This window comes from Solanum pennellii, chromosome 4 (assembly GCF_001406875.1).
Source record: "Solanum pennellii chromosome 4, SPENNV200".
NCBI lineage: Eukaryota > Viridiplantae > Streptophyta > Magnoliopsida > Solanales > Solanaceae > Solanum > Solanum pennellii.
Window position 1 is genome coordinate 45,618,860 of NC_028640.1, and position 16,270 is coordinate 45,635,129.

The following is a 16,270-nucleotide window of genomic DNA, read 5'->3' on the forward strand; positions in this document are numbered from 1 at the left end:
AGACGTCTATTGTGATTGTTCTATTTCTATCAATCACAAGAACACCATGGTTGATCTAGATTTTGATGTCATTCTAGGTATGGACATGCTCCATGCCTTTTATGAATCAATAGACTGTAGAACTCGAGTTGTCAAGTTCCAAATTCTTAATGAGCCAGTCATTGAGTGGAGTAGTATTTTAGCTAAGGGTCATTTTATTTTGTACCTTAAGGCGAGAAAGTTAGTTTCAAAGAGATGTATCTATCACTTAGTCCGAGTTAATGACTTAAGTGCTGAGGTACCTTCCCTTCAGTCAATTTCTATAGTATAAAAGCTTTTAGAAGTTTTTTTTGATGAGATACCCGAAGTCCTCCTGAGAGAGAGATAGAATTCTTCATAGATATCATTCCAGATACTCGCCCTATCTCTATTTCTCCATATAGAACGGAGTTGAAAAAGCAGCTGAAAGATCTATAGATAAAGGTTTTATCCGACCATGTGTCTCACCTTGGGGCGCTCCGGTCTTATATGTGAGAAAAAAAAATGGTTCCCTTAGGATGTGTATAGACTACCGCCAGTTGAATAAGTTGTCCATCAAGAATAAGTATCTTCTTCCAAAGACAGATTTTAGAACCAGGTATGGGCAGTATGAGTTTGTAGTTATGTCTTTTGGTTTAATAAATGCACCAGCAATATTCATGGATCTAATGAACAGAGTCTTCAAACCTTATTTAGATCTGTTTGTCATCGTCTTCATTGATGACATACTGGTTTACTCAAGGAATGAAGAAGATCATGCTAGTTACCTCAAAATTGTTCTACAGACTTTGAAAGATAAAGAGTTATACACCAAGTTCTCCAAGTGTGAGTTTTGGCTTAAGTCTATGGCATTCTTGGGCACATTGTTTCCGGTGATGGGATTAGAGTTGATACCCAAAAGATAGAAGTAGTTCAGAGTTGGCCTAGACCCACATCTCCAACAGATATAAGGAGTTTCTTGGGTTTGGTTGGATATTATAAGAGATTTATTGAAGGGTTTTCATCTTTCTTTTCTCCTTTGACCAAGATAACTTAGAAGACAATCAAGTTTCAATGGTCTGAAGCTTGTGAGAAAAGCTTTCAGGTATTGAAAAAGAGATTAACAACCGCTCCTGTTTTGATCTTACCAGAGGGTACTCAAAGTTTTGTGGTGTACTGTGATGCATCAAGAGTTGGTTTGGGCTGTGTGTTAATGTAGAATGACAAGGTTATTGACTGCCTCAAGACAGTTGAAGGTTATGAGAAGAATTATCCAACTCATGACTTGGAATTGGCTGCAGTAGTGTTTTCTTTGAAGATGTGGCGCCGCTACTTGTATGGTGTTCATTGTGACATATTCATTGATCACAAGACCCTCCAATATGTGTTTAATCAGAGGAGATGGTTAGAATTACTCAAAAATTATGACATGAGTATTCTTTACCACCCAGGTAAGGCTAATGTGGTTGCTGATTCGTTAAGAAAGTTATCTATGGGGAGTATCGCCAGAGGAAGAAAAGAAGGAGTTAGCTAATGATGTGCACAGACGTTCATGCCTGGGAGTCAGACTTATGGATTCTACAAAAAAAGGAATAGTTGTGAATAATGGTGTTCAATCATCACTAGTGTCAGAGGAAGAGAAACAAGACCAAGACTTTATCTTGCTTGATTTAAAGGTGAATGTTCATAAGCAAAAAGTATTGACTTTTGAACAAGGGGGAGATGGTATGATGAAATACCCAGGTAGATTGTGTGTACCTAGGGTGGATGGACTCCAAGAGAGGATCCTGGAGGAGGCTCATAGCTCAAGGTATTCCATTCATCCGGTTCCACCAAGATTTATCGCGATCTGAGAGAGGTATATTGGTGAGAAGACATGAAAAAAGATATTGATGACTTTCTTGTTAAGTGCTCGAATTGCCAACAAGTGAAAGTAGAGCACCAAAGGCCTGGAGGGTTGGATTAGGCAATAAAACTTCCAGAATGGAAGTGGGAGATGATTAATAGGGACTTTATCACAGGCTTGCCAAGATCTCACAGGCTTTATGATTCTATTTGGTTGATCGTCGATACAATGACAAATTCAACCCATTTCTTGCCGGTAAAGACTACGTATTCGGTCAAGTATTATGATAAGTTGTACCTTCAAAAGGTGGTGAGACTTCATGGAGTTCTGGTCTCCATTATTTCAGATAGGGGAGCACAATTTACTGCACAATTTCGGAAATCATTCCAGAAATGTTTGGGTTCAAAGGTGAACTTAAGCACCGCTTTTCATCCTTAGACAGATGGACAAGCAGAGAGTACTATTCAGACCTTAGAAGATATGTTGAGAGCTTTTGTGATCAACTTTAAAGGGAATTGGGATGTTTACATACCTCTCATTAAGTTCGCTTACAACAACAATTATCATTAGTGCATCTAAATGGCTCCATATGAGGCTCTTTATGGGAGAAGACACAGATCTCCTATTGGGTGGTTCAGAGTTGGTGAAGCAGGGTTGATAGGACCAGACCTAGTTCACCAAGATATGAAGAATGTGAAAGTGATTAGAGAGATTGAAAACGGCACAGTCGCCAAAAGTCCTAAATAGGTGTTAAGAGAAGGCCGTTAGAGTTTGAGGTTGACGATTAAGTGTATCTAAAAGTTTCACCCATAAAGGGTGTTATGAGGTTTGGTAAGAAGGGGAAACTTAGTCCCAAGTATATCGAACCTTATAGAATCTCCAAGAGAGTTGGCAATATAGCTTATAAGTTGGAGCTACCCAAGAGTTAGAAGCGGTTCATCCGGTATTCCATGTGTCTATGCTGAAGAAGTGCTTGGGTGATCCTTCATTGATTACACCAAATGAGAATGTTAGGATTAAGTATAGTCTATACTATGGAGAGATTCTGGTTCAAATTTAGGATCATCAAGTTCGCTAGTTGAGAACTAAGGAAGTTACATCAATCAAGGTCCTTTGGAGGAACAAATTTGTTGAAGAAGCAACTTGGGAAGCTTAGGAAGATATGAAGAGCAAATATCCACATCTCTTTGAATCCAGGGAGAATGCATATCAAGTTGCTAAATTCTCTTCTTAGCACTTTATAATACTATGTGTAAGAATGTATTACTTGCTTTTGTTGGTTGAGTACTAAACTGACGTTAGTACCCTTAACTTAGTGGAAAAGTTCTCATTTGAGGACGAATGTCCCAAGGGGGAGACATTGTAACATCTCGTAAACCAAAATAGCTAGAATTAATCAAAGAAACTAAGAACAGTTATTTTTGGAAAGAATAGGAGAAATTTGGAAAATTTTCTAAGTGTAAAAGTAAGTCTTTGGTCATTTTAAAACGGCCATAATTCTAGCTCAAGATAAGTTAGGGCCAGTTCTTTATATGGTTGGAAAACCCTTGAAGAGATATTTCCAATGCCGCCGAGTTTGCGTAATTTCAATTTCGTATGAGGAGATATGCCTATCGGATGTTGGGTTGTTGGATTGAGGAAAATCCAATCCGAATTTTAGTAAGGTTAAAGTAGTCTTTTCACCCTACTATTTCCTAATTTATTTTAAGGGTTTATTAGGGGTAAAATTAAGTCTTAAGTCAATTTTTAGAATATTGAATACACTTATGGCTTGGGAGAAAGAGAAAACATCAACATTTCTCCAAGATCGTTGAGTAAGTTTCGTCGGGGCTGATCCCTTTCAGGTATGTGAGATATTTCTGTGATGGGTTCTTCGACCCACACAATAATATGTCTAATTCAGCACAATTAGAGTAAATTTGATAAGGAACATTGAAGTTCTTAATGAAAAATTGTTGAATTCCTGTAAGGTTAGTTATAGTATACCTAAGGTTGTTTGATTCGTGTTTCTGGGTTGTTTTACGAGTCTAAACTATTGGGTATTGAGAATTTTTAGTGATCCTAAGTGTTCGGGGGAAAGATCCATGGGAGTTTAGAAGGTTTAGAGATGAAAATTGGAGAAGAAAAATCGAAAATCCCACCGGATAGGCCCTGGGGTGCCGCGCCAACCAGAGCCCCTCAGAACAAACTCTGTCCCTTAAGATCTAGCACGCCTGAGGAAAGTGTCTATCCATCAGGCTCTGGCGCCCTGCACCTCTCATAGCGCCAGGGCCACCTTGAGACCAGTTTTCCCTCATCTTTTAGTACGAGTTCCTAAGTGATATACCTACAATTCCTTGTTGATTCCGACAGTCTACAGTAATCTACACATCATGAAATCATCTATAAACATGAGATCATGGTCCTTGAATCCATAATCATATTTAAGGAATGTTAAGATCAAAGTCAAAGAAGTTAAGAGGCAAGCCTAAAAGATAAGAATAAAGTCAAAGCGAGTTCTTAAAGTTTCCAAGAGTCTTAAACAAACATTTTAACTTATTTGAAGGTTCAACCTACAAGTTGAGCAAAGAGCAAAGAGTTGAGTTAAATTCTCAAGGGAACTAATAATTCCTTAAGAGTTAAGTTTCAAGTTAAGCAAAGAGTAAGAGTTGAGTTTATTTCTCAAAAGATAAAAGGAACTAAATATTCCCTAGGAAGTTTATAAGTGTTTTTACATTTGAGTAAAGTGGAAACTAAAACTTTCCAACAGAGTTTGAAAAACAAGAAAAGGGAACATGGATTCCAAGAGTCTTTTTGAAGCTAAAAAGGAGGTTATTTTTAAAGTATGAGCTAAAGTATATTTTGGGAGTAGTATTGAGCATTGATATGGGGATGAGAGTTCATATTAACTCAAGTATCTATGTAAACCATGTAGCCATCATGGGTATTAAAGGGTCATACTTTTTAGATGATCACGTGAGTTTAGCCAGTGGATCCACTAGATTGAGGATGTTCTACGCGACGACAAAGTATAGGACAATTTTGGAAGTGTGGGCGAGACGCAGTATCACCACTTAGGCTCATAGAGGTGGTTGTCAGCTGGCCATCATTGTCTTATGATGCAGATGCAGGTAACAAGGGTCAACACCCAGCGCATCGTTGATCCAGTTTGAGCACTCAAAGTCAGTGGTGAGCCTCCTTACATCCCGGAGGATCCTTTCTATATGATTTTTTTGTTTTTGAATTTCAGAATGATGTGGGGTCTGTTGCAACATTCATCACAGTATTGTTAGAGGCTTCATAGACAGATAGTTAGTTAATTCAGTTGAGTCTCTTTTATTTCAGATATGATGTTTTGAGATTTAAATGTCATTTTGGCCAGACTATTATATTTTAAGTCTTTTAAGAATGCCCGTATTTCATAATTTAGTTAAGTTATTCTTCTGCTGAGTTAAGTAAGCTAGGCCAAGGGTTCACTCAAGGCCAACAATAGTAATAAGGTGCCAGCCACGTCCAGGGTGAAGGCCCGGGCGTTATAGTCGATCCACAAATAACTATGGTAACTGAACCCCAGGTTGTGTCATTTTTTATGATCCCCACATCCCGCGTCACCTCGATCAGACGTCCACAAACTTCATAGTCTGCACTTTAGAATCTCTAGATAATTTGAGGATTAGGTTTGACAACAAAATTTTGGTGCTATATATAGAAGCTCGCTCATGGATGTCGTAATTGATATACCATAGGATGTTAATATCATATCCCTTCATAGTGCTAGCCACTAGAACAGTCTGATCACGAGTTAGAGTATTATCCATCAAAGTGGGACAATACAGGAGCGTATTATAACCCATCAGAACTTTCTCGGAAAGCTAAACATGTTCTTTTTAATTGGATCCAAGTTAGTAACCTAATCAACATCTTCACCTCTCTCGGTGATGTAACTGGTATTCCACCTCAGTATATCGCCATTTTGAGTCGAATCCTTCATCTTATCCCTTACCGTCCTCATATAATGATTAAACTGATTAGTAATGGCAAGAATCTCATTCTTCTATCATATAAGTAACACTAAATTGTGCGCTCTGAATTGTCTACTGGTGCTCTATGAAAAGGTGTACTAGTGAGTATTAGTGTACTACTCTGAATGTGGGCACTGGATTCCTTAGGTTTGGGTCTATCATAAGGATATTGTAATGACCCTCTATTTTCAAGTTTCCTCCAACTATTACTTCAATCAAGTCACTTCCTTTCATAATCTCTCCAATTCCCATCTTTATCCACTCAATTTCGAGAAGTCCATATTTTTCCAATTAACTTCATTAAAAATTTGAATAGATCTAGTCAATCCTATTTTTGGCAAAACATATGTACTAATTCTTTCATATCAGTTAGTAAGAGGAATCTTCAACTAAGAAATAGACACTCAATTTCTCTATCATTGTTCCAACGTTAATTCTGGCCTAGTCTTTGAAAGGTAGGACGATACCCCCACCCCCATGGTTCAATAAATTGCACCTGTTCAATAGAAGACATCAAATTTTTCATCTTAATTGTTTCTATTTTTGCTTGAATGCACTACATTCACATTCTTTGAACCACCTCAAATAAAAACTTGGTCAATATGTCCATTTGTGTCATTATTTTTCCATATTCTCGTCTCTCTCTTCTTCATTAAGCGAGGAGGAAAGACCACCCCTTGACACTTTAACCTCCCTAGTGCAAATTCTTTTTGTTTTCACCATCCTATCAAGTAAACTAGATGTAAAGTCAAAAAGCTGACTCATAATAGTGTCTCCGACAATAATATAAGTACAATCTTATTCAATTGATCAAGTGCCCGATAAAAAAATTACAAAAACACATTATACAGTATATTATGAGTTGGACAGTGAATCAACTTTTTTTGAAAATGCAACCAAGTTCATAAAGAAATTCACAAACATTTTGGTGAAAACTGTCAATCTCGTCCAGAGTTGCAACATTCAAAAATATGGAAAAAACTAGTAAGGAACGCAACACTTAGTTCAACCTAAGATGTGATAGCACCTTCAGGCATCTTACCTAACAAAGTGTGGCCTTTATCGTAAGAAAGAAATAATAACCTCAATCAAATCAAACTTGACTTATGTTGTCAAATATTAAAGGAACACACACATTAATAAAAAAATTGAGATGATTGTGTGGATTCTCATGAGCTTGCCCTGCATAGAGTCCTTTTATTTGAAGAAAATGCAACATTGTACTTGTGACACGGAAGACTGTTTTTCCATTGTTGGTGGTAATCGTATGACACTTTATCAACACGCATCTCCCAAGTAATAATCATAAGCAAACTTCCCATCACATCTGGTAGTGTCACTTCCGCATGCACTCATGTTTTCTCCTATTGAAACAACAAAATAATAAACAAAGTAAGGTTAAACAACAAGAAAACACTAGTGAAATAGAACACTTAAATATGAGAATTTCTATCCACCCTTCCCCAACAACGATGTCACTGTTCATAACATTGAACTACACATTCAAATTCATTGCGTAAACAATCATTTGCAATATATAATTCAACTAAGAGTTGACATAGATTGCACGAGGAATGGATGGATCTAATTCACCCTATTTTATCTCACTAGAAGTTCGAATATTGATATAATTTCTGCATGAAATTAAATGGAGGATTTCGAGTAACAATTTGAATACAAAATCTGAATGGTTACTTAATCACTACAATTTCACCATCACAAATCTTAAAACAAGGTAAACTTGTGAAACCAATGCAATGCTTTAATCCAGCTAAACATTTCTAAGATTTAGCTTTCAGATGAATTCAATCGAGTCATTATCAACTATCCATTTCACTCCAATGTCCTTTCACAAGCAACACGAAATATCTACAATAAACTAGAGTTTGCAAGCTCAAATAATATATGAAAACATAAATAGACAGGTTGATCCAAATTAATTCAATATTTTACAAGTAGTTAAGTAACACCCTAATGTAGATTAGTCATCCATACACTACACACCCCTATGAACAGGGAATTTTGTTACTAAAGACATAACTAAAATAAATATACCAATATTATCAACCATAGTAGCTACTTGAATTGAAATCTACAAGTTATTCACACCAAATTTTGAACCCCCCCGATATGAATTAATTAACGAGTTTCTTAAATTCCAAAACGAGTCGAAATAATTGAATTTAGAAAACTGAAAATATTTTTCTCCAAGTTTTTTTGATCGAATTTTTTTAATTTTCAAATGATTAATATACTTTCTTTATATATTCTTATATAGCTAGTTTATTTATAACTTATTCAAAAATCGTCTCAAAAGGATTTTATTTTTACTTAAGACTTTATAAAATTAATTTTGACTAAGTTAATACATACATTTCTTTTGAGTCATGAGTTATAATTAAGTTAATTAGTTCGTCTCGTTAAATTCAAGAGACTCATTAATGAATTTAGATTAATTCATCTTGGGTAAATTAATCGATTTAGTTTCGGTTAAATAATTTTTCTGCCAGGTTGGGACATTGTAGCAACCCAATTCCAAGCCTTAGAATCCTAACAACCTTTTCTTTTTCAGTCCCAGGCAGCCCACTCTTATTTACCCCTTCCCGAGCCCAACTTTTCCCCCCATTTTAATAAGGGAAAATTTCATATATGGCAAACGGATATTATGAAATTACATTTCATGGGTATAGTTTACATAATTACATTTCGTGGGTATAGTTTAGTTTATAGGTGACTCTAAATTTGTATAAAATATTTTTTTAAATTAAATTTATACAAAAAAATTATTTTTCAATAAATGGTAACAGTAGCACAAAAGATGCTAACAATAAATTCTCATAATCCCATGATTAAAGCAAAACATTCAAAATCAATTATGTCCCAAAAAAAAGAATTCTAAAGCTATAGAAAGACAATACCAGTTCAAAATCAAATATTTTTAGATAAATCTATGAAACACACGCACACATAGATATATTTATATATAAATTGATTGTATTGTATATATTTGCGAAATTGTATATAATTTTTCTACAATATTTGTGTGTAATTGATTTTGTGTTTTAAACTGTATATGACCATCATATATTCTTTTAATTTTTTTTTGGTAATCTGTTTGTATACAATATTTTATTATGTTCCTATTTTTTCTTTTGTATAATTCTACGAATTTATATAATGTATAATAATTTTGGTATATATATTATAGTTATATATGTGCATTTGTGATTTCATGTTTTTTTTTTAAAAAATATTAATGATTAAACTGATTGTATATAATATTCATTTGTTAATTGTATATATAGTAAGCTTGAAATATGTTTCTATATTTGAGGGTGTAACGTTTATATATATAATATTTTATTATTTTCATAATTTTTTGTATATATCGACAAATTTGTATAATGTATTATTATATTATAGAGTGATTTTAACAAATTTCTTTATACAAAAATTAAATAATTGTATACAAATAGCTATTGCCTCATAAGACTTTGTATATGTTATCTTAATATACAACCCACTATATACCTAACTTTAGTAATTGGTATACAACTAATACTATATACAATTAAGAACTGTTTCATAATACTTTGTATATATTAACTTAATATACAAACCACTATATACATAACTTTGTAATTTGTATATAAATTACACTACCTGATGTTCCCGATATTCTTCAGATTTGTCCAGTTCTGATGAGGCAGATTCAATCTTTTCTGAATCAATGTATATGACTTTTCTCTTACTTCCACCTTCAACAATCTTAATGCCGCTAGATTTCGCGTTGTTGATGACTTTATGAATTGTCATTGGGTCATTTTTTTTCATGGATCTCAATTCTTCAATAGATTGTTCAACTTAAACTTATTTATGTTTCGTCATAGACCCTACATTAATCCAGAGTTCTGAGTCAAATCATCTATTCTGATTTTGAAAGACTTGTAATCTGATAAGTAATAAAAAAATTTTTAAAAAATATGAAAAAACTAACAATCATACTAAATATACAATTCCTGTAGAAGGAATCAAGAAAAAAAATATTGAAAGCCATGAATTTGGCGGTTACCTACAAAAAGTGGAAGAACATCGAAGGGAGAAGGTCAAAATTTTCCCAATGGAAATTCAAATTAGAAGCGAAGAGTAATTTTAGGAAAAGATATGGAATGAGAATAGGAGAGATAAATTTGATTTTGAATAAAATTATATAAAAATCTTTGAATGACTATTTTTATTCTGTATACAAATAGATATTGGGTCCCATTAATTATGGCAAAAAAATTGAAACTATATTTACTGACCGTAAATAAATTAAACTATACCCTTATTAACTAATTACATAGAGATGGTTTCCCTTTCAATAACCCAGCCCTTTTATTTTACTTGACCCCGTCCAAATCCCAGTTCAAAGAAATCCAGAAGTTCATCCCAACGCGTGCAATTTCTCAACGCGTGAGAAGAAAGTACAGAAACGACAAGACGCGCGAGCAGCCCCGTACGAACCCGTCTCCTCCACGCGAAGGCATATGCGGAAATGGAGAGTTCGCACTTCGCGATGTCTCTCTCAACCTGTAGGGTCCGTACAATCAACAACTTTATTTCGTCCTTGTGCAGCTTTGTCCGCGTTTCAGGGTGTACTCGCCGGCGCGAGATGATGCCACGTCAAGGTGCGAGGACGAGTAGACGACCGAGGCCGTCAACTGTCTTGTTTAGATTTTGTTTTGCCCAAAATTGGGATTTCCAGGTACAAGAGAATTTTGTCTCAACTTTGATTTGAAATTTTTCGAATTTGGGAATCAAAGTGAATGCCCTATTCTGTCCTGATCTTTTTCAGAATTCCCCCCGTCTCTTCGACCTTTTCTTTTCCTCTATCTTCCTCTCTATAAGAGGGCGTGTTCTATTCCTAAAAAATGGGGGGNTGGGGGGGGGGGGGGAGAGAGAATTTTGGTTGAAGAGAAAGGATTTCTCTAGTAGGAATATTGGGAAAAAGAGTAAGATTTTAGTTAGAAGATTGAGAGGGATTTAAGACTTGAAATTTTCTTTTGGGAAAAGATAGTAGGAAAGTTGACGGTCTCCAGTAGGGTTATTTTTGATCTAAAATACAAAGAATTTTTTATTAGCAGAAACGTAGAGAACAACTTTAGGAGCAGTTTGCTCGTATTCGAGTTTCCTGTCGCGGTGGTGGAAGTCTGTCGCCGTCCAGGTCGCTGTTGTCTCAGTCGCTGCCTTCGAAAAGGTAATATTCCCTCTCTAATTTTAATATCCTCGTTGTGAGTTAATAGTTTCTTAGTTTTATGGCTTGATATCATCATCTCTCAGTTTAATCGACATATTATTGTTTGAATCTTGATTGTTAAGGTCTTGGCTGAGATTTTGAAAATATTCAGACTTTTGGTTTGATAATGAATCAATAATGTGTTTGAATTGTTGGTTTCAATGCTCTTTCCGATTTTGTTTGTAGCTCTACAATTGCATCTGGTGTATGAGTTGATTCACTTTAATTTATTAATTTTTTCTTATTTTCGAAATGCATTCACTACCTAATATTTTGTTCACCACTGTTAACTCTTTTTGAGTTTATTTAGTCGTAATATTGGTGTTGGTTCTCTTGTCAACTTCTCACTATTGTGTTTGAATCGATTTAGTAGAATATACGTTGAAGTGCTTTTGACTGATACAAGATAAAAAAAATGACGAAAGAGTTAATGAATTGAGGCTAGAATCTTCGTTTAGTGTCGAACTCCTCTTATATCTCTCCTGTTCTAACGAGACTACTGGTTGTGAGCTTGTATGTAGTTGTAATTTGCTGAACTTAACTTCCTCTTCTCAAACCTATACGGCTCATCAAAAAGTATCTGCATCTCTACTAGTTTTTTTGTTTAATTTACAGTCGCTTAGAGTTTGTGATTTTATATGTTAGTTGTTTGTCAGTATCTTAGCTCGAACATGAGAAGATTTTGTCCATATAGATCCTATTGCGTATCTATTTATTTTGTGGTGACATACTAACCTGGTATTTATTCAATTCAATAGTTGCTAAGATTAGTGTATAACTTATTTGCTTATTTTGTTGATCACTAGCATACTTTCTTCCTTTACATGGTTGATCCAATGCTATAGCGTTTAAGGCTTGTTAGAATTTTAAGATTTGCTGTTCTTCAAAATATCTGTTTCGTCCCCTTTAGGTACATAGGAGACATTTGCTTAGCATGAACTTTGCACTTTAGGCTGGATTAGTGAGTTGTGTTATATGGAAAAAATATGTTTTCAAATTCAAGTTAGATTAATCAATATTGCTTCCCTTAATGTCATGGGATTCTGTTGCCATTTTTCTCAATTATGTAATATATATATATATATATGTATATATTTATTTTTTTTCTCTTCATCCATCACAACATACTGTATGATTAGAAAGAAAGGTTTGTTTGTCTTAGTGACTTCAAGTCATATTGAATTAGTGTTTGTTAACCATGGTCTTATCCTCTATGGTTCCAAAAAACTTATGAGGCGTACTAAAGTGCTCACTGTAGGTATTTTATCTCTGTTCAGATTTGGCTAATGACCATTAATTGCTTAAAGTCACAAATTTCCTTGTATTGGATTTAACTTTGCATAATAGCCTTTAATGTATTAAAAATAGTGGCACAATTTAAGAATATGACATTTTAGCCGTATTAAATCAATGGGTGGCCACTTATACATTATGCTTTTCTTTTATGCACGAGTACAACTTGTAATTTCATTTTAGGATCATATGGGATTGTTTGTTAGTATGCATCTTTCTTGGATAAAAAAATATGTATTTTTCATTAAGTTAGTTTTTTCTTCTTGCATATATGTCAGTTGGATTATATATTAATTCCTTTCATTTGCTTTGTGGCATGTAAAATCCGCTTGAGTTCGCCATGAACTCTCATCTCCTTCTCTTGCATTTCGGGAGAGCCATAAAGGCTCAAGGTTCCTTAATCGAGTCAAACTCCTAAGATCGACGTACAGACGAAGAAGCCGAAGAGTTTGGGCCAAAGAGTCCAAATCTTTATCTATTCTTATTGTAATTTGTTATTTGGGCCTAAGCCCTTATCGTCTTTTATTTTTTGTATATATTTTGTATTATTATATGATTAGTCTAGGACAGGTACAAAACAAATGGGTCAAAAACCCAGAACAGGTGGGTCCTAAATTTCGATCAAGGCGGACAGAAAACCCGGATTTGGACCCAATTTTCTCTCTCTCTCTCTCTCTTTCTCTCTCTCTCTCTCTCTCTCTCTCTCTATCTATCTATCTATCTATCTCTCTATCTATCTATCTATCTATCTATCTATCTATCTATCTATCTAGTTATGTCTTTTATTTGTTTGTTAAATAAATGTCGTTAGTATTAGGGTTGAATGAATCCAAATCCTCCGCAAGACGCCATCTCGTTTTAATCACTTATTTTAATCAACTAGAAAATAAATAAAATTCAAAATAAATTTTATAACTCACTTAGATAATAAGTTAGTAGTTTAACTCTTTGCCATCCTAAAATTGTTTTTTTAGTTAAAAATTTATAAGTTAAGTTTTAGCCAAAATAAATTAGTTGACGGATAACCGTAATTAAGCGGAATGCCTTAGGTGCTTTCAAAACCTAGAATCTTCGAACCCTTTAGATATTTTGAAATGATTATATCTGTTCAAGTCTTTTGAAAATAAATATTTTTTTAATTTTTCTCAAAAAATTAAGTGGTAAATCTAAAAATTCAAAAATTCTTCGAAACAAATGTTTTTTCCTTTTTAAAATAAAACAGAAATGACGACTTTGCTGGGGATAAGGAGAATTCTAACCATAAGACTAACATATTTGGCTTTTAATTGTTTATTTGTTTATTGCTTTATATCAACTACTGCATTCATGGCATAACACTTTTCCTTCTAACGACAAGTATGCCATTTCACTTAAGGGACGATTGTGCGGGTTTGCAGTAGTTTGTTAATCAAATACTTCTCGGGGCACCCTGATGAATGTAGTTGGCTATTTGATAGTCAACGGTCATTAACTGTCCCAGCCCAAGTAGTCCTCTTGGGTTACCCTTTCCACTATAAATACAACCCACTCTTAGTTAAACTAAGATAGAGCGAAATCAAATCCTGAAAAGTAGCGCATTGACCTAAGACGACCCAACATCCAAGGGGTGTTGGGCCCATTATAAAGACCACCTTGAGTCCAAAGAGCCCACGGCTCGATAGGACACTCATTTTGATTGTTAAATCTGAAGGATGTATTGCGCGTTTAAATGTTTGTTGTGTCGAGTCAGTTCCTCCATTTCAACATGGTCACCAAACGCCCGACATTTGTCGTGTATGGTGGGACAACCTCAAAGATTGTCAAAGGAGAGAAATCTCGATTCACCTGGGTCACTTACTTTCAATAATGGACTTCAAGGTTTGGCCCACGTTTATCGAGGTTATCACTCAGTTTTGGTATAATAATAAGATGGTTTATTGATTTGGAGATGTCAAAATAACACCCACGCTAGAGGATATTAAGGATTGCCTGGACTCTATTGGGATATGTGGCAAGAGGAGAAAATGTCCCGATCATCACATCTTTCTGCCTAATAGGCCAACTAGTGAAGAATTGAAGAATATGTTACTGCTGGTGAATGCAAACTGGTTGGAAACCCATGATATACCACTAATGAGATTTTTCGAGAGATGGGAGCACGACAACTATTTTAAACTATTTTTGAATGAATTCCACAATCACAGTACCTGGAGACAAACTCAGACTATCGCTTTTTCTGCATGCTTTTTAGGAACTATGGTGTTCCCTAAAGATGAAGGAAAAGAAATCGACACCCGGGTCGTGATGTTAGTGAACTCCATGTTCAGAGGAATTGGTAGAAAACAAGAAGAAAAGAAGTACTGTAGTTTGGCCCCGGTCATTTTGGCTGACATTTATCGATCTTTAAGCTTGTGTAAGAATGGGTTCCCGTTTTTCCAAGGTTGCAACATTCTGCTCCAATGGTGGATGATTGAGTATCTCTATAAAAAGGACGGTGCCCAGCCACAAGAGTTGGCCAAACCAAGCCAGACGAGTCCTCTTGATAATTATGAATTCTATCAAATTCAAATTAGATTAATCATCTTAATGTCCTGGGATTCTGTTGCCATTTTTCTCAATTATGTAATATATATATATATATATGTATATATTTATTTTTTTTCTCTTCATCCATCACAACATACTGTATGATTAGAAAGAAAGGTTTGTTTGTCTTAGTGACTTCAAGTCATATTGAATTAGTGTTTGTTAACCATGGTCTTATCCTCTATGGTTCCAAAAAACTTATGAGGCGTACTAAAGTGCTCACTGTAGGTATTTTATCTCTGTTCAGATTTGGCTAATGACCATTAATTGCTTAAAGTCACAAATTTCCTTGTATTGGATTTAACTTTGCATAATAGCCTTTAATGTATTAAAAATAGTGGCACAATTTAAGAATATGACATTTTAGCCGTATTAAATCAATGGGTGGCCACTTATACATTATGCTTTTCTTTTATGCACGAGTACAACTTGTAATTTCATTTTAGGATCATATGGGATTGTTTGTTAGTATGCATCTTTCTTGGATAAAAAAATATGTATTTTTCATTAAGTTAGTTTTTTCTTCTTGCATATATGTCAGTTGGATTATATATTAATTCCTTTCATTTGCTTTGTGGCATGTAAAATCCGCTTGAGTTCGCCATGAACTCTCATCTCCTTCTCTTGCATTTCGGGAGAGCCATAAAGGCTCAAGGTTCCTTAATCGAGTCAAACTCCTAAGATCGACGTACAGACGAAGAAGCCGAAGAGTTTGGGCCAAAGAGTCCAAATCTTTATCTATTCTTATTGTAATTTGTTATTTGGGCCTAAGCCCTTATCGTCTTTTATTTTTTGTATATATTTTGTATTATTATATGATTAGTCTAGGACAGGTACAAAACAAATGGGTCAAAAACCCAGAACAGGTGGGTCCTAAATTTCGATCAAGGCGGACAGAAAACCCGGATTTGGACCCAATTTTCTCTCTCTCTCTCTCTCTTTCTCTCTCTCTCTCTCTCTCTCTCTCTCTATCTATCTATCTATCTATCTATCTATCTATCTATCTATCTAGTTATGTCTTTTATTTGTTTGTTAAATAAATGTCGTTAGTATTAGGGTTGAATGAATCCAAATCCTCCGCAAGACGCCATCTCGTTTTAATCACTTATTTTAATCAACTAGAAAATAAATAAAATTCAAAATAAATTTTATAACTCACTTAGATAATAAGTTAGTAGTTTAACTCTTTGCCATCCTAAAATTGTTTTTTTAGTTAAAAATTTATAAGTTAAGTTTTAGCCAAAATAAATTAGTTGACGGATAACCGTAATTAAGCGGAATGCCTTAGGT

General features: G+C 34.6%; 1 long non-coding RNA gene across 1 annotated transcript; it reads left to right on the plus strand.

Annotated features, from left to right (window-relative positions):
* The first annotated feature begins 10,108 nt into the window (after nucleotides 1-10,108).
* On the plus strand, nucleotides 10,109-13,081 carry LOC107016068. Its single transcript, XR_001456413.2, has 2 exons — nucleotides 10,109-10,591; nucleotides 10,971-13,081. It is a non-coding gene; the product is annotated as an uncharacterized LOC107016068 (long non-coding RNA).
* Nucleotides 13,082-16,270: the final 3,189 nt, after the last annotated feature.